The following is an 18,908-nucleotide window of genomic DNA, read 5'->3' as shown; positions in this document are numbered from 1 at the left end:
TTAGTCTTTTTGTTGATGTGCTGTATTGCATTACTTGATTTGCATATGTTGAATCATCCTTGCATCCCCGGGATGAATCCCACTTGGTTTTGTTGAATGATTATCTTGATGTGCTATTGGATTTGATTTGCCAAGATTTTATTGAGGATATTTGCATCTATGTTCATGAGAGATATCAGCTGATAGTTTTCTTTGTGTGCTGTCTTTTTTTCTGGCTTGAGAATTAGAGTAATATTGGACTCATAAACTGTGTTTGGGAATATTCCTTCTGTTCAGTTTCTTGTAACAATTTGAACAGGATGGGCATTTTTTATTGAACCTTTTGTGGAATTCGCTGGTAAAGCCATCTGGTCTTGGGCGTTTGTTCTTTGGGAGATTTGTAATTACTGTTTCTCTCTCTCTCTCTCTCTCTCTCTCTCTCTCAGTGTGTGTGTGTGTGTGTGTGTGTGAGTGTGTGCGCAAGCGTGTGTATGTGTATAGAATTTGGGGGGCCATATCTGGAGGTGCTTAGGGGTTATTTCTGGCTCAGGGGAGTGAACACAGGCTTCCTGCTTGCAAAGCTTGCACTCAGCCCACCGACTCTGATCCCAACTGTTTCAAATTTTGTACTTGAAATCAGTCTGTTGGAGCTTTCGTTTCCTTTCTGTTTTAGTCTTGGAAAGTTGTAGACTTCTCAAATACTGTTCATAGGCAGAAATGTGGCTCGGTGACATGTCTTGCATACATGAGACCTGGGTTTTGATCAAATCTTAGCACTGACAAAAAATAGTCCATTTCTTTGAGTTTTCCTCTTTTTTTTAGCATAGAGATGTTCATTAGTCTTATGAGCAACTGTGTTTCTATAGTACCAGTTATAACTCCAATTCTTTGATTTTATTTTCTTATGTGTTTTTTTGGGGTAGAGGCCACATCTGGGGATGCTCAGGACTTACTCCTGGCTCTGTGCTCAGGGGATCACATGGAGTGCTAGGGATCATTCTGGGTCAGCCATGAGTAAGGTGCCCCTTAATTTTTATTCTTTTGGAAGGTGCCCTTCAAGTTGGCGCTTCATGGGTTCCCTCCCAGCAATTCTCAGTCAACTGGACTGACAGTTCAATATGAGGGCCTGAGAGTGAGGTGCTGATCAGGCCCTGGTGTGCAGGGCATTACTGGGGCCATCCTGTAGTGCTTAGGAGACACCAAGGTTGCATGTGATGATGCCCCAGTGTCCATGAGATTCCAGCATGGAGCCAGGGTAAGTCTCATGCAAGGCAAGAGCCTTAAGCCTTGTACCATCGTCCCCACCCTTTAGTTCTTTAAAACAGGGTTTTCTTTTTTTTTTTTTAACCCCTTGGTAAGACGAGTGATGAGTTTATCCATTTTATTGATCCTTCCAAAGAACCAGTTCTTGGTTTCATTAATCTTCAGTATTGTCTTTTCAGCTTCTATTTATCTATGCTATGTTTTTTATTTTGCTTCCCCGCCTTCCTTTGGCTGACCTTTGGGAAGGGGAGCCTCCAAAGTGATGCTCAGGGCCCCAGGGGGCCACTTCCAGTTATTCTCCCTAACTGGGTTTATTTGGATGAATGTGAGGAAGAGAGAAGTGAATAAAGAGAAGTTCTGGCCGAGTGGTGCCAGGGATTACTGGGGCCACACCAGTGGTGCTCAGGAGATCCCCAGAGCTGTACCCAGAAATTCTCAGGAGACCATGTAGTTCCAGGGATCAAAAGCCCTGTACTATCTCCCTGGCCCTGTTGCTGACTTAAATTTATTTATGAGTTTCAGGCACCATGGTTTCCTGCCCCCTGCAACTTTTTCGGCTTTTTGGATCACATCCAACAAAGCTCAGGGGTTAATCTTGGCTCTGCACTCAGGAATTACTCCTGATGGTTCTCAGGGGGACCATCTGAGATGCCAGAGATCAAACTCAGGTTAGCTTTGTGCAAGGCAAATGCCCTACCCACTGTACTAACATTCTTGCCCCCTCTTTAATCCATTTTGATTTGACTTTTGTGCATAGTGCTAGAAAGGGGTCTGCATCCGTTTTTGGTTTTTTTTTTGCATATGATTGAGCACAACTGGCTGGAGCGATAGCACAGCGGGTGGGGCATTTGCCTTGCAGGCGACTGACCCAGGTTCGATTCCTCCGCCCCTCTTGTAGAGCCTGGCAAGCTACCGAGAGTACCCCGCCCGCACGGCAGAGCCTGGAAAGCTCCCCGTGGTGTATTCAATATGGCAAAAACAGTAACAACAAGTCTCAAAATGGAGACGTTACTGGTGCCCGCTAGAGCAAATAGATGAGCAATGGGATGATAGTGACCGTGACAGTGACAGATGATCGAGCAGTTATTCCAACACCATTTGTTGACGAGGCTTTCTTAGCTCCACTTTAAACTTTCTGCTCCTTTGTCAAACATGAATTGTTCCTACACCTGAGGCTGTGTCTTTGGATTCTCAGTTCTATTCCACTAGTCTGAGGGTCTGTTCTCATACCAATACCACACTGCTTTGATTAATATCACTTTATAGGACAGTTTGACATCGAGGGAAGAGAAGCCTCCCATTCCCCCCTGGAATTGCTTTGGCTATTCAGGGTGTGTGTTATTATTTCACATGAATTTAAAGAGCATTTGATCTATGTCTTTTTAAAAAATGTGGATATTTTAATAGGGGTTGCATTGAATCTACATAACACTTTGGGAAAGATTATCATTTTTGACAACATTGATCCTTCTAATTCATGAACAGGAGATGTGTCTTTTTTAATTTCTTTTAACAGTGATTTATATTTTCTTTGTATAAGTCTTTCACCTTTTTTGTTAAACTAATTCACATGAACTTGATTTTTTTGTTTGTTTCTTTTGGCCACACCTGACAATGCTCATGGGTTGCTGCTGGCTGTGCACTCAGGAATCACTTATGGTGGGCTTGCAGGTCCCTACGGGATGCCACATGGGATGCTGGGGATCAAACTCAGGTTGGCTGCATGCAAGGAAGTTCCTTCCCCCATGGTACTATTGCTCCAACTCCATCAGGTACTTGATTTTCTGAGGCACAATTGTGAACGAGATTGTTTTTCTCATATATCTCTCTTACATTTTATTATTTGCACATACAGAAGCCATGGACTCCTGTGCATTGGCCTTATAGCTTGCCTCTTTTAGGTGCCAAACCTGTGCTCAGCCCATGAAGACATCTCTCTGGCTCGGGATCCTATTTCTTTATTCCCACCTGCCTTCCTTTTTTCTTTGTTGTTGCAATGACCATAGTATGGGGTTGGGGTTGGGGGGAGGGAAGGGGCTGTACTAAGCTAGGTGCTTTGCACATAGCACAGCGGGTAGGGTGTTCGCCTTGCACGCGGCCAACCAGGGTTTGATTCCTCTGTCCCTCTCAGAGGGCGTATTCAATATGCCAAAAACAGTAATGACAAGTCTCGCAATGGAGACGTTACTGGTGCCCGCTCGAGCAAATCGATGAGCAGTGGGATGGCAGTGACAGTGGCAAGACTAACTTATGTGCTGTGATGCTGAATCAAATCCAGTTCTCATACATGTCAGGTATGTTCTTTGCCACTGGGCTCTGTCCCCAAGCAGTGGTACTCTTGGGAGTGAAACTTTAGGCTGCAATGCTCAAACACTCACCTGTGGGGCTCGCCTCTGCGCTCATTTCACTGAGCTCCTCGCAAGCCTGCCCCCTAGAGGTCACACTCTTATTTAAGGTGCACAGGTAATGGTTGTGATGCTTGGGGGGGGGGGGGGGGGGAGGTGGCAACCCTTTATGTGGTGGTGCTTACACATACCTGGCTGGGCAGCAGAAATCACGTGTGGTTGCCAGGCACATCCCAGTTGGCTCTCACACACGGGACACCAGGGATATGAACTCATGACCATACGCTAGCGAGGCAGGTGATCTATGTTCCTACACTACTGCTACAGGCACTGGATCCTGTTTATTTGGTTTGTTTTTGTTTTGGGCCACATGTGATGGTGCTCAGGACTTACTCTTGGCTCTGCACTCAGGAATCACTCTGGAGAGCTCAGGGGACCATACAGGGGTGCTGCTGTACTATCTCTCCAGCCCTATATTTGTATTTTTAAGGTCTTGGGGTCACACCCAGTGATGTTCAGGGGTTACTCCTGGCTCTGTGCTCAGGAATCACTCTTGGTGAGCTCAGGAGACATATGGGATGCTGGGGTTTCAACCTGGGTCATCCGTGTGCAAGGCAAATATCCTACCAGTTGTACTGTCGCTCTGGCCTCCAGCCCCCGACTTTTTTTTTTTTTTTTGCTTTTTGGGTCACACCCAGCAATGCTCAGGGGTTACTGCTGGCTAATCACTCAGGAATTACTCCTGGCAATGCTTGGGGGACCATATGGGATGTCGAGGATTGAACCCGGGTCGGTCGTGTGCAAGGCAAACGCCCTACCCGCTGTACTATCGCTCCGGCCCCTCTAGCCCCTATTTTTAAAAACTCCATCTAAGCACTCTGTGACTTGATTGATGAGTTCAAACCATTCACATTTAGGGTGACTATTGACATGTGGGGCATCCTTAATGCCAATCTATTTTTTGCTTTCTGGTTGTTTTATATTTCTGAATCTAGCCCCCTACACCCCAATTCGCTTCAATCTGCCTTTTTATTTGCATGCATTACATCCTGATGATTCTTTCCATTTCTTCTTTTTTTTTTCCTGTTCTAAATGTCTCTGCTTCCGATTTTTTGTGTGTGGTTACCATGGGGATTGTATCATACTTTTTATATCTAAAAAAGTCCTTTTTCTGCTGGTATCGACTCATCATCTTTTGACTATACCGGTTCTGTCCTTTTCTTCCTTCCCTTTTATCTTTTTGTTGCTGCCTCCTTTCACCCGTGTTTGCTCTTCTGTCACTATATTGCTATTAATCCCCTTGCTCAAGATTTTGTGATCTTTTGCTTCTTTTCATGTCGAACTCCTTTCAACACGTCTGGTAGAGCAGGTCTGGTGTGGTGGGGCTAAGCTCTATTATCTCTTATTTGTCTGAAAAAAGCCTTTATTTCCCCCTCATATTTGGATTTTTGGAGGGAGGGGGCTGTTTTTGAGCCACACTTCGCGGTGCTCAGGGTTTACTCCTGGCTCTGCACTCAGGAATTACTCCTGGCAGTGCTTGGAGGACCAGATGGGATTCGGGGGATCAAATTTGGGTTGGCCGTGTGCAAGGCAAGCGCCCGAGCTGCTGTACTATCTTACCAGCCCCTATCATACTGGTTTTTGTTATATTCCTTTCGTGTATGTGTGTGTTTGTATCTCTGCCCTTCCTTTCCCACTCTTGTCTCTTAGATGCCCTAGGTTTGCTGTGGTGCTCACATATAGCTGGTTGTAGTATGTGGAGACAGCACACCGTGTCATGGCACTGGGGATTGCATGTCAGCATGTGGGGTGGTGCTGAGGATTGAACTTAAGGGTCATCTCTGCCAAACAGGCTCTAACCCTGATGTGAGCCCTCCCATAATATTTGACTATACCTAGGCTTTTTGTTTATTTGGGAGCTATACCTGGCAGTGCTCAGGGATCACTCCTGGTGGGGTTCAGGAGACCATATGCATTTCTGGAGATTGAAATGGGGTAGGCCACATTGCATGGCAGGTGCCTTAATGCCCTGTACTATCACTTTGACCTCCCTATATCTTATGTGAAATATGATTTTACTGGGTAAAGTGTTCTTGGCGGGCAGTTTTTGCCCTTTAAGTAGCGTGACTCTGTCAGTCCACTCTCTTCTCGCCTATAAGGTTTCTGATGAGAAGTCTAATAAAACCAGATGAAAGTGCTTTCTGATTATTTTCTTTTCCCTAATGGTCTTTGACTTTCCCCCTGATTATTTACTTTTGATGATTTAATGATATGTCTTGGTCTAGGTCATGTTGGATGAGAAGTTTTGGATGTTTTCTCAGTTTCCTGGACATCTCAGGTGAGGTCTTTCCTTGTGTATGAGAATCCGCCCTATTATTATTATTATTATTTTTCTTTTTGGGTCACACCCAGCGATGTTAAGGGCTTACTCCTGGCTCTGCACTCAGGAATTGCTTCTGGCGGAGTTCGGGGGACCATATGGGATGCTGGGAATCGAACCCGGGTCGGCCGAGTGCAAGGCAAACGCCCTACCATCTGTGCTATCACTCCAGCCCCTCTATTATTTATTTGGGGCCGGTCACTGATCCCTTCTCCTTTCACCTTCTGCTATTCCTCTAACTCACAGATTTACCTTTCTAAATGTAGTTTGATAGTTCTCATACATGTTGTTTACTTTTTCTAAATCTTGTTTCTTTCTCCCCTTCCATGTCAGTCATTACTGTGATTTTACTTTTGATTTCCTATATGATTTCCTCTGTGAGAGTAAGTCTACTTGTTATGCTTTTCATGTTAGACTGAATTTCATTCAATGTCTCTTCATACCCAGTATGAATGTTTGGCATTTTTAAGTACCTTCAACCTTGGGACAGAGAGATGGTGCAGAGCTTAAAACACTTGTTTGGCATGTGGCTGATTCCAGTTCGCTTCCTTGCACTGCATGACCCTCTGAGCATACAACTGGGAGTATCTCCCGAGCACAGCTGGGTGTGCCTCAAAAACCCAGCTTCCCCAATATCTTAAATTTTTTTCAATAAAATACTCCTTGTGCCCTTTTCTTCTGCTACCCTTTTGTTTTGTTTTGTCTTGGTTTTTGGGCCTCACCTGGCAATGCCCAAGGTTTACTCCTGGCTCAGCACTCAGGTTTTACTCCTGGCAGTGCTTGGGGGACCAAGTGGGATGCTGGTGCTCGAACCTGGTTCGGTCACATGCAAGACAAATGCCTTACTGCTGTACGGTCACTCTGGCCCTCTTTTGGCATATCTTGGACAGGCCTCTCCATTTGTAGTGGAGAATTTCTTTCTTTTTTTGGGGGGAAGGGGTGGGTTTGCTTTTTGGGTCACACCTGGCAATGCACAGGGGTTCTTCCTGGCTCTGCACTCAGGAATCACCCCTGGCAGTGCTCAGAGGACCATATGGGATGCTGGGAATCAGACCCGGGTTGGCCGCGTGCAAGGCAAACGCCCTACCCGCTGTGCTATCGCTCCAGCCCCTGTAGTGGAGAATTTCTAACTGCATTGTGTCAGGGTGGCTCTTCTTCTCTGCTTTTGTTTTCCTGTTTGTTTGGAGATGGGGGCACACCTGGTTGTTACTCCTGGCTCTGTGCTCAAGGAGCACTTCCGGCTGGCTTGGGGGACCATCTGTGGGGTCAGGAATCAAACGTGGGTCTGTTGTGTGCAAGGCCAGTGCCTTACCCACTGGAACCTCCTCCAAGTCTGTGAGTCTGCATCTTCAAGTTTGCCCTCTGGAGACTTGTCCTTTTCTTTGAGGAATTTTTCTTTCTTTTCTTCTTTCTTTCTTTCTTTCTTTCTTTCTTTCTTTCTTTCTTTCTTTCTTTCTTTCTTTCTTTCTTTCTTTCTTTCTTTCTTTCTTTCTTTCTTTCTTTCTTTCTTTCTTTCTTTCTTTCTTTCTTTCTTTCTTTCTTTCTTTCTTTCTTTCTTTCTTTCTTTCTTTCTTTCTTTCTTTCTTTCTCAGAGATTACTTGTGAGATTTTTCTGCTTCTGCTTCTGGGTTAGCTTCTTTTGTTTTCCTGCAGGTGGTGCTGTGGCTTTAGCGTTGGAACCCAGCTTTGAGTCTGGGTATAACAGGGAGGGGCAGGGGGTAGTGATGAGGTGATAGAAAACCTCCAGGCATGCGCGACGTTGCCAGTGGAGTGGGCAAGAAGCGGCCCGGAGGGCGAGCGCCACGCTGACCTTTGGTCTCTGTGGCTGCTCTGATTCTCTAGGCTGGCCAACTGTCACCCGGTTTCCACCCCTGGGCTGTGGCTGGAAGCTGTGCATAGTGGTCCAGCTGTAGCTATCCTTCAGATAGGAAAGGGTACTGGGTCTGTCCAGCTAATCCGGTTGGGGAGGGGAAAATGTTTTCGTCACGCAGACTTTCTGGTTCTACTTTAAGGGGGAGTTTTGCTTGCCAACGTCTGTCTCGCCTCTCTGCTGGAAGTCCTTGCCATCGTGGAAAGGATTTTAGAAAGGTACTTGAATCATTTTGTGATCACTAAGAGGAGATTTGTCTGCATATTAACAAGGCAAGTGCTAGGCTGTTGAGCCATCCCCGGGCTCCATTTCCCCATTAAGAACGAAGATGCTGAGATAAAAATCTTTGTCCATAGCACAAGTTATACTTTTGTTTGTTGGTTTTTGAGAATTTTGGGGGGGGGGGATTGTGTTTTTGTTTGTTTGGGGGCCACCCCTGGCTGCGCTCAGGATTTACTCTTGGTTCTGTGCTCAGGAATCACCCCTGGTCATGCTCAGGGCTCCATCTGGGATGCTGGGGATTTGAACCCTGATCAGCCACATGCAAGGCAAACGCCCTACCTTCCATTGTTCATCAATTTGCTCGAGCGGGCACCAGTAACGTCTCCATTATAAGACTTGTTGTTACTGTTTTTGGCATATCGAATACGCCACGGGGAGCTTGCCAGGCTCTGCCATGCAGGAGGGATACTCTCAGTAGCTTGCCGGGCTCTCTGAGAGGGATGGAGGAATCGAACCCAGGTCGGCCGTATACAAGGCAAATGCCCTACCCGCTGTGCTATCGCTCCAGTCCACTGTACTAAATCTCTGGTCACAGCACACAGTATCCTTACCATATTCTTGAGGATACATGTATAGAAGTAGATATGATCTATTTTCTTTTCACCCCCTCCCTTTATCATTGGTGTAGATGTGGTGCTGCCGGGGGTCACACCTCAGGTTATGGGACTCGCACATTTGGCTGTGGTGCTCCCAAGATTTGTGCGCCCTTAATTGCTGTGCTTCATGCATGCTCACCAGAGCATTGGTGTTTTAGCAGAGGCACAGGTTATGGTGGTGGTGCTAGGCAGGCGTTGAGCTTCCTGGCCATGAATTTTCCTTGCGTGCTTCTCTGAGTTGAGCAACTCACCAGGGGCTGCATGCTTTTCGTGGTGGTGCCCAAACACACCAGGCTGCTATGGGGGACAGCTTGTGGATAGACAGCTCAGCTGCCAGGATCGCACTCTGGGCACTGAACATGTGATTACACACTTGCCAGGCAGGCAACCTATACTGCGCTGTTCCACCGGGTCTCGTGATAGTTACTTTTGTGTGTCACCTTGTTTAAATATTAGTTCTGGGTATTTCTTTTTATTTATTTATTTATTTATTTATTTATTTATTTATTTGCTTTTTGGGTCACACCCGGCGAGGCACAGGAGTTCCTGGCTCTGCACTCAGGAATTATTCCTGGCGGTGCTCGGGGGACCATATGGGATGCTGGGAACCGAACCCCGGTCTGCTGCATGCCAAGCAAATGTCCTACCCACTGTGTGCTATCGCTCCAGCCACCAGTTCAGAGCAATAGCACAGCGGTAGGGCGTTCGCCTTTCACGCAGCCGACTCGTGTTCGATTCTTCCGCCCCTCTCGGAGAACCCGGCAAGCTACCGAGAGTATCGAGCCCGCACAGCAGAGCCTGGCAAGCTACCCGTGGCATATTGGATATGCCAAAAACAGTAACAATCAGTCTCACAATGAGAGACGTTACTGGTGCCCACTCGAACAAATCGATGAGCAAGGGGATGACAGTGACAGTGACAGATTTCTATGAGGGGCTTTCAAAGGAGAGGAAAGCTGGAGGCTGTAGGTTGAGAACAGCATATGGCTGCCCTCTACCATGCAACCGGCACCACGAATGTGATTCAGTAGTAGACCCCTTGCCTTGCACATGTGCGGCCCTGGGTTTGCTCCTCAGCATTGAATAAATAAATAAATAAGAAGAGGAGGAGGAAGGAAGCATTTGTTCCTGTCTGATTACTGAGCTGGAATGCCAGTTTTCTGTCCTTCAATTCGGATAGTACCACCCTCTCCCGGGGCTCAGGTTTGCAGAGCAGAGAGCGTGGGATTTCTCAGCCTCCAGGGTCACATGAGCCAATGCCTTGGGAGAAGTCTCTTTTATTGGACCTTTTGTGTTCCTTCGCCCGACCTTTATCTACTAGCTTTGAAGTCAGGCAGAAGCAGTTCCAGCTCAAGTCCCACCTCTTAATTGCTGCCTTGTTTCTGAACCTCATAGACCCTTAGTTTCCATGTTGTAAAAGCAAGCCCACACACTTTCCTTCTCGAGGCTTTTGTGAAGATTGAAGGCAGTAGGTAGGGGGGCTGGAGCAATAGTATAGTGGGTAAGGTGCTTGCCTTGCTTGTGGCTGGCCCAGGTTTGATCACTGGTATTACATAGGGTCCATCAGAGGTGATCCCTGAGTGCACAGCCAGGAATAAGTCCTGAGCATTGCTGGGTGTAGCCCCAAAACAAAAAGAGAGCAATCAATAGCACCTACATTCTGAGCACGGACCCCCACATTGTCAGCACCACCATCTCCATCACCCCATAGAAAGCTACAAAGCACAGTGATGATACAGTAAATACATGTTTAAATGAAATCCAACAGACTATTTCTATTTTCCCCCTCTCCTTCCCTCTTTCCTCCCCTTCCCTTCCCCCCCTCCCCTTCCCTCCCCTCCCCTTCCCTCCCTTCCCTTCCCTTCCCTTCCCTTCCCTTCCCTTCCCTTCCCTTCCCTTCCCTTCCCTTCCCTTCCCTTCCCTTCCCTTCCCTTCCCTTCCCTTCCCTTCCCTTCCCTTCCCTTCCCTTCCCTTCCCTTCCCTTCCCTTCCCTTCCCTTCCCTTCCCTTCCCTTCCCTTCCCTTCCCTTCCCTTCCCTTCCCTTCCCTTCCCTTCTCTGCTGCAATGTCTGGGGGATCACATGCATATTTGATTGTGGTGCTCACCAGAGAGCACACTTGGGGTGTGGTACTCTCACATGCTGGCTGTGACATACAGGAGGCTGCACACTTTGTTGGGGTGCTTGGGGGTTTTAATAGCAAAGTCATCTGGACCTCTCTGCACATGTAGGCAGCACTGGGGATCAAACTCATGACCTCATTGATTACTGAGTCATCCCTGTCTTCCCAACTTGTGTTATGGGGCCAGACATTGAACCCAGAGCCTCATGCATGTGAAACATACACTCTACCACTGAGCTAAAATCCTCAAAATGCAATACAAACTAATATTTCAATGAAACACACACATATACACTCACACATTATCCTCTGGTTTCCTGAAGAATCCTAAACAACACACCAGAGTAATGTCAATTCCCTGCAAGGACAGAGGCACGCATGCAATCACCGCAATAGTTTAGAAATGGGTCTTTTGGACTGCTTGCCCACACAGATTATTATCGCTGAAAAAAAAAAAAACACCAGGGTTTGGGGCTGGAGCGACAGCACAGCGGGTAGGGTGTTGCCTTGCACACAGCAAACCAGGATTCAATTCCTAGCATTCCATAGGGTCTCCCGAGCACTGCCAGGAGTAATTCCTGAGTGCATGAGCCAGGAGTTACCCCTGTGCATTGCTGGGTGTGACCCCAAAAGTAAAAAAACAAAAACAAAGAAACAAACAACCACCGGGGTATATGCTCTCTCTCTCTCTCTCTCTCTCTCTCTCTCTCTCTCTCTCTCTCTCTCTCTCTCTCTCTCATACCAAGGTGTGTGCTCGCTCTCTCAAAATTCACAATCCATATGTTTGGCATGTAATTCAAGTACTACAAAGGGTTTATGGGCTTGAGATGCAGCTCAGTGGTAGAGAGCAGGCTTGGCATGTGTGAGGTTCTGGGTTCCAGCCTCAGTGTTTATGCATGCACACACAGAAGCAAGTGTTTAGAATAGGAAGTGAGAGATAGTACAGGGGTTAAGGTGCTTGCCTTGCATGTGATAGATCCCGGTTCATGCCCCAGTACCACATATGGTTTCCCTGAGCCTCTCAGGAGTCACCCCTGAACACAGAGCCAGGAGCAGGTCCTAGCTGAGCCAGTTGTCCCCCCCAAGCAAAACAACCCCAAACAACCCCCCCCAAGGGTTTATGGATAAAAGGCTTCCATCCCTGTAACAAAGTGTCCCTTCATTCTATTCTTGAGAGGCATCCTTATTATTTTTTGACTTGCTTTTTGGGTCACACCCAGCCATGCACAGGGTTTACTCCTGGCTCTGCACTTAGGAATTACTCCTGGCGGTGCTTGGGGGACCATATACGGTGCTGGGAATCGAAGCCGGGTTGGCTGAGTGCAAGGCAAACGCCCTACCCGCCATGCTATTGCTCCAGCCCCATTGACTTCCCTTCTGAAAATATACTCATTGATACAATGTGACAGCACCTACAATGTGGCTAGAGAGCACTTGAAATGCAGTTTCTCTGAATCGAGATGCCCTGCAACAATCTAGCAAGAGCTTCACTCCCAAGATTTAGTACAAAAGGCAGAAAGCCAAATGTCTTCTTTGCAACTGTTGGGAAGGACTCCACGTGGAAATGATAGTCAGTTGCTGTATTGAGTGAAAGTATCTTATTAAAAGGAATTCGATTCATTCTTACTTTTTTTTTTGCTTTTTGGGTCATACCCAGCCATGCACAGGGGTTACTCCTGGCTCTGCACTCAGGAATTACTCCTGGCGGTGCTGGGGAGACCCTATGGGATGCCGGGGATCAAACCCAGGTCGCCTGCGTGCAAAGCAAACGCCCTACCCTCTGTGCTATCGCTCCGGCCCCCTTATTCTTACTTTTAAGCAATTTATGTATGTATTTATTTCTATACTGGGGGGAGGTCACACCCAGTAGTGCTGAGGGGCTACACCCTGTTCAGTACTCAGGGGTCACTCCTGTCAATGCTTGGGGGATGTTGCAGGGCTGGGGATGGGAACTGGGGCTCCCGCAGGCAAAGCTTCTGCTCAGTTTTTAGAGCTGTCTTCCTCCCCCATCTTACTACACGATGTGGTTTCTATTCTTTTTTTTTTCTTTTTGAGTCACACCCGGAGATGCACAGGGTTACTCCTGGCTCTCTGAGCTCAGGAATTATTCCTGGCGGTGCTCAGGGGACCATATGGGATTTTGGGGATCGAACCTGTGTTGATGTGTGCAAGCAAACACCCTACCCGCTGTACTATTGTTTCAGCCCATAAACAATGTGGTTTCTAGACTGGGGATGTGACTCAGTGATAGAGTACTTGCCTTGAGTGTGTGAGGCCCTGGGCTCGATCCCTGGTACCATACACACACACACACACACACACACACATACACACACACACACACACGCAGACACACAATGTGGTTTCTAGAAAACAGTGAGTATTGACCAGGGCAGCCCCACTCTTATTGAAGACTTGGTTTCTGGGTCTTCCTCCCCTCTTCCCTACGGCAGAAGAGGCATCCCAAACAGAGCTGGGTCTATGCATCTTTGTACATTGCTGGATGCTTGCTGGGCAGCCCCTCCGGAGGTCAGCAGATCGGGCACCACACAAGGACTTCTGCTCTTTCTGGACCGGGCAGCCAGATGAGTCTGCAAGTGCTCTCTGGTAGATCCATCTGCCCACACCCTTATTTGCTTTGGGAACAGCCTCTACGGTTAGCTGCCCTGATGCATTCCTTTCCTTGAAAAACCAAAGAGAGGGGCTGGAGCGAAAGCACAGCAGGTAGGGCGTTTGCCTTGCACACGGCTGACCCGGGTTCGATTCCCAGCATCCCACATGGTCCCCCAAGCACCTTCAGGAGTAATTCCTGAGTGCAGAGAGCCAGGAGTAACCCCTGTGCATTGCTGGGTGTGACCCAAAAAGCAAAAAAACAAAACAAAACAAAACAAAAAAGAGAACCAGAGACAGTGCCATGGGCTGGGGTACAGGCATTGCATGCAGAGGGTCTGAACTCCATCCCCAGTAACACTGGTTCTCAGAGTACCACCAGGAGTAATCTCTGAGCATAGAGGGGGATAAAATCAAGAGAAATGCCATTTAAACCAGTCAGAGAAATCAAACAGACAAAAGAACCTGTAAACTCGGGGCTGGAGCGATAGCACAGCGGGTAGGGCGTTTGCCTTGCACGCGGCCGACCCGGGTTCAAATCCCAGCATCCCATATGGTCCCCTGAGAACCGCCAGGGGTGATTCCTGAGTGCATGAGCCAGGAGTGACCCCTGTGCATCGCCGGGTGTGACCCAAAAAAGCAAAAAAAAAAAAAAAAAAGAACCTGTAAACTCATGTCTTCCTTTGGGCCACTAAACCATCAACCTGAGTGGAGTGTGCGGCACGTGTGGGTCTTGTGGAGTTTCTGCTATTGGGAGCTTTCCTCAGATGCACGGGAGGCCAAAGGAGGCCAAACGGATTTGGTTCAGGAATGTGAGGTGAGCTGGATGGCAACATCAGTGCAATGGGAAATCATGTTTGTTGTCATGGCTTTGTTTTATTAAACAGGTGTTAGTGTTTTGCTGCAAGGTTGCAGTTTTGGCCTTGATGAGATAAATGATTGATTCCCTCTTCCCTTGTCTATACAAATCCACTTCTTACTGTCCTATTGCAGAAAAGTAAAAGAGGAAGGAAAGAAGGAAGGAAAGAAAGAAGGAAGAAAGAGAGGGAGGGGGAGGGAAAAGACAGAAAGAAAGAAGGACAAAGAGAAAGATGAAGGAAGAAAGAAAGGAAGGAAGATGAAAAGAAAGAAAGAAAGGAAGGAAGGAAGGAAGGAAGGAAGGAAGGAAGAAGGAAAGAAAGAAAGAAAGAAAGAAAGAAAGAAAGAAAGAAAGAAAGAAAGAAAGAAAGAAAGAAAGAAAGAAAGAAAGAAAGAAAGAAAGAAAGAAAGAAGGAAAGAAAGAATACAGTGGCCAGGTACAAGATTCAGAAAGATACAGAACATAGAAGAATTGTGAAGGTTCCAGTAAGTTCCAGGAAGAAACAGCAGGTTTGGAGTGTGACTGCAGGAAAGACTGGCAAGGAAGGATCAGCCGAAACCATCTGCTTCTAGAAGAGGGCCAGGTGCCACCTGCCAGATGGTCAGGAATACTAACCTGGCATGGGGCCAGCTGATGCCCAGCCTAATGGCAGAGAGCAGTTTCTCCTCACCACGTGTGGCAGCCACCCAGACTTGGCCAAGGAAGGGCCACAGGAACCTGTTTCTCAAGTCCTCCTGCCTTCAGAGGCAGACGCTTAAGGCCTTCGGTACTGGTTCCTCTAAGAAGACAGGCTGGAGGTTGCTATGGGCCACGCCTCTGTGTACTGTCTACCACAGGGCACACTGGAAACACATTCTTGCTTCATCTTCTGTCAATATTGCCCCTGAGAATTTAGTCAAACATCATCCATTACCTTTGGCCAATAAGTAGGGAGGATCAGTGTTTGGCATTAGCTTGGTGTTACCTCTTTTTTTTTTCTTTTTGGGTCACACCTGGAGATGCACAGGGGTGACTCTGGGCTCTGCAGGAATTACTCCTGGCAGTGCTCAGGGGACCATATGAGATGCTGGGAATCGAACCCGGGTTGGCTGTATGCAAGGCAAACGCCCTACCCGCTGCACTATCACTCCAGCCCTGGTGTTACCTCTTTTTTTTGTGGGGGGGGGGAAAGGGTCACACCCAGAGATGCACAGGGGTTCCTCCTGGCTCATGCAGTCAGGAATTATTCCCAGCGGTGCTCAGGGGACCATATGGGATGCTGGGAATCAAACCCAGGGAGGCCGCATGCAAGGCAAATGCCCTACCCACTGTGCTATCGCGCCAGCCCTCTGGTGTTACCTATTGATAAACCTTTTCTCTCCATTGAAATGGCTGCCTCATTTATTGTTTTGGTTATCCCTCCCCTGTTCAGGAAAAGTATTCCTGTCCCTTCTCACCTGTCCTAACACAAACAGATGGTCACAATTCCCAGGCTTCCTTTCCTTTGTGTTCTTGGCCATGTGACTTAGCAGTGTCATCCCCCGGGGGGAGGGCTGATCTAGCCCAGCTGTGGGTGGGGAGCTCAATCACGTGTTACTTTGGCCCACAAGCCATTAACTGGCAGCTGGAAACAGCTTGAGGGGTTGGCACTTGCTCTCCTGGGCATCTGCCACCTCCAGAATAATAATCCCAGGTGAGCTGTCAGAAGCATGAGAGCAGAGGGGTGCCGAGGCCAGCCTAGATCAGCCACCAAGCAGCTGTGGGTGAGTCCAGCTGAGATCAGCTGTTCTACCTGGCTACCATCTGGATGCATCCACCATCACTTGCCACTGAGTTTTGAGCTTTTTGTTAGGTGACATGTTCGTAGCTGAAACTAACTGATACATCCAGAAAGGCTATGGGGCTGAGTTTACCTTTAGCACTAGTGAAGGGAAACCCATTTCTTATGTGCTTTAGAGCTGAGGATACCCCACTGATAATATTTATAAAGGAACTTACACAATTTTGCTGGGCGGGCACATTTAGGGGTACTCAGGAGTGACTACTAGCTCTGAGTTCAGCGGTCAACCCCAGTGGGACTCTGGAGATCCTATGTAGTTCCAGGGATCTAACGTGTTCTGGCTGCATGTAAGGCAAATGCCTTATCTTCCGTACTATGTCTCTGGCCCTGGAGTTGGTACAAATTTATTTCCAATGACAGCAACCATCATGGCAGGATCCTGGGATATTTTGGTGATCCTGAGCAGATGTGAGTTCTGCCATATTGGAATCATGCATGATTGTACATCATACTTTCATAAAACCTTCAGAACTCCTTTATTTGTATATTTTATTTTTTTGGTTTTTGGGTCACACCCGGTGATGCACAGGGGTTACTCCTGGCTCATGCTCTCAGGAAATATTCCTGGTGGTGCTCAGGGGACCATATGGGATGCTGGGAATTGAACCCGGGTCAGCCGTGTGCAAGGCAAACACCCTACCCGCTGTGCTATTGCTCCAGCCCCGAAACCTTCAGAACTCCTTGAGAAAAATGTTCAAGTCTCAAGTGTGAAGGGGCTGGAGAGATGGCACAGCAGGTAGGGCACTTGCCTTCCACGCAGCTGACCCGGGTTTGATCCCGGGCACCCCATTAGGTCCTATGAGCGCTGCCAGGAGTGATTTCTGAGTGCAGAGCCAGGAGGAAGCCCTGGGTATTGCCAGGCGTGGCCCCCAAACCCAAACCCAAACAAAACAAAAAGCCACAAGCTCCAGATGTGTAAGTGGAGCCAGCTAATGCTCGCGCCAGTCAACTTCCCAGTTTCCTCCTGGCTTGCGAAAGTTCTGCTTCGCAGAATCAGCAGAGCCATAACCCTGGCATGTGCATGAATGCCCCGTGAATGCCTCTATCAAGCATTTCACTGGTGGGCACAGCAGGGTCATAATTCTGAAAATACTTAAACTCTTACGTACGTATAGTGTCTCTGCTGATGAACAGGACACTTTTTTTTTCCATCTTGCTGTTAACAAACTTAGATTCTCTCAAGTGATTGAAAAGCACTCCACCCGCTGAAAAGTTCTAGAAAACCTCTAAGTAATAGCGACAATAAAACCTTATTAGCCATTTCAGGCTCTGAATCAAGATTTCCAATCCTTGGCATCTAATTAAAGGTGGCTTTTTTTCTTTAAACTTTCTCAAAGCACACACAGCATTATACCTCTCTCCAAATGCTTCCTTTCCTGATTGGGATTAGAAAATTGCTCTTGACTTCATCACGCAAATGCAACTCGAAATAAAGATGTTGTCGGGGTTTCTTGCAACAGTTTTTGGACTGCTGGTCCTGGCAGATGTTGTGTGGGGGTGGATGAGGGACAGAAGAAAGCCATTAGGGCCAGAGAGATACAACAGTAGTGAGGCTCTTGCCTTGTGTGTGGCTGACCCGGGTTTGATCCCTGCCAGGAGTCAGCCCTGAGCACTTCCAAAGAAAGCCATTGTTGGCGAGATAGCATAGTGGTTAGGATGCATGCTAGATATCTACCTGACTCAGGTTTGAGTTCCTGTACCACTTGGTCCCCTGAGCATCACCAGGCAGCCCTGGAGGCCCCCAATACCTCTGGGGGTGACCCAGATAATGCCTGAAACGCATCTTCAGGCATCTTTAGGCTGTTGGCACGGAATTGCTGGTGCAATTCCCGGGGCCTCCTAAGCATGGCCTGGGGAGGTCCCCCCTCCAAGGAAGGTATTGCTTGGGGTAAACTTCCCTCATGCCTATGCTTTGGGGATGTCATCTGGGGAACAGATCCTGTTCTCCCCCGAGGCAGGCAGCATTCTTCCCAATGAACAGAGAAAGGGCGAGGTGGAGGCCAGCGAGTACCTTTGTGTTCAGGTTGACGAGTCACCAGTCTCGGAGTCGCCGGTCCTGGGAGTGGATGTGTGCAGCTTTGACACCCCAGCTTCTCATCCATCTTATTCTGCTGGAGGAACAGAGGGGACATTCCTCAGCAGCCCTCTGGCTTCCTTCCTGATCTGGGGACGCGAGCAAAGATGAGCCTCGGTTGGACTCCTAGGCGAAAAGAACAAAACCCGTCCAATTCGTACAGGCCACACAGGGAAGCAAAAGCTGAAGGGGAAGCAAAAGAAGCAGTGGAAGGGGATGGGGACCTGGGGTTCAAGGAGATTGAAGGGGGAGTCACATGACCATGAGAGGAGGACTTCTATAGAAACGAGGTTCTCCAGTGGAAACATTATTTCGGTCAAGATTCCACCCAGTTTTCAGTCTTTGAAGTAATTCAGGGTAGCACTGCACTGTAGCACTGTCATCCCGTTGTTCATTGATTTGCTTGAGTGGGCACCAGTAACATCTCTATTGTGAGACTTGTTACAGTTTTTTGCATATCGAATATGCCACGGGGAGCTTGCCAGGCTCTGCCGTGCAGGGCGGGATACTCTCGGTAGCTTGCTGGGCTCTCCGAGTACTTCAGGGTATCCCCTGAATATTTCCCCCAACCTGCTGGGGCCTCCAGAGACCTCAGTTGAAATAACCCATGCGCCCAAGTGACTTGGGTTTAAGAAGTCCTGTTCTGAACCTCTGGGGCACGGAGGGGACTAGCCTTGCCGCGGCGTCATTCGCTTATCACCTGGGCCCACA

Source organism: Sorex araneus, chromosome X, assembly GCF_027595985.1.
Source record: "Sorex araneus isolate mSorAra2 chromosome X, mSorAra2.pri, whole genome shotgun sequence".
In the NCBI taxonomy this organism is placed as follows: Eukaryota; Metazoa; Chordata; class Mammalia; order Eulipotyphla; family Soricidae; genus Sorex; species Sorex araneus.
The sequence above is the reverse complement of the archived record's forward strand: the minus strand, read 5'-3'. Positions refer to the sequence as shown.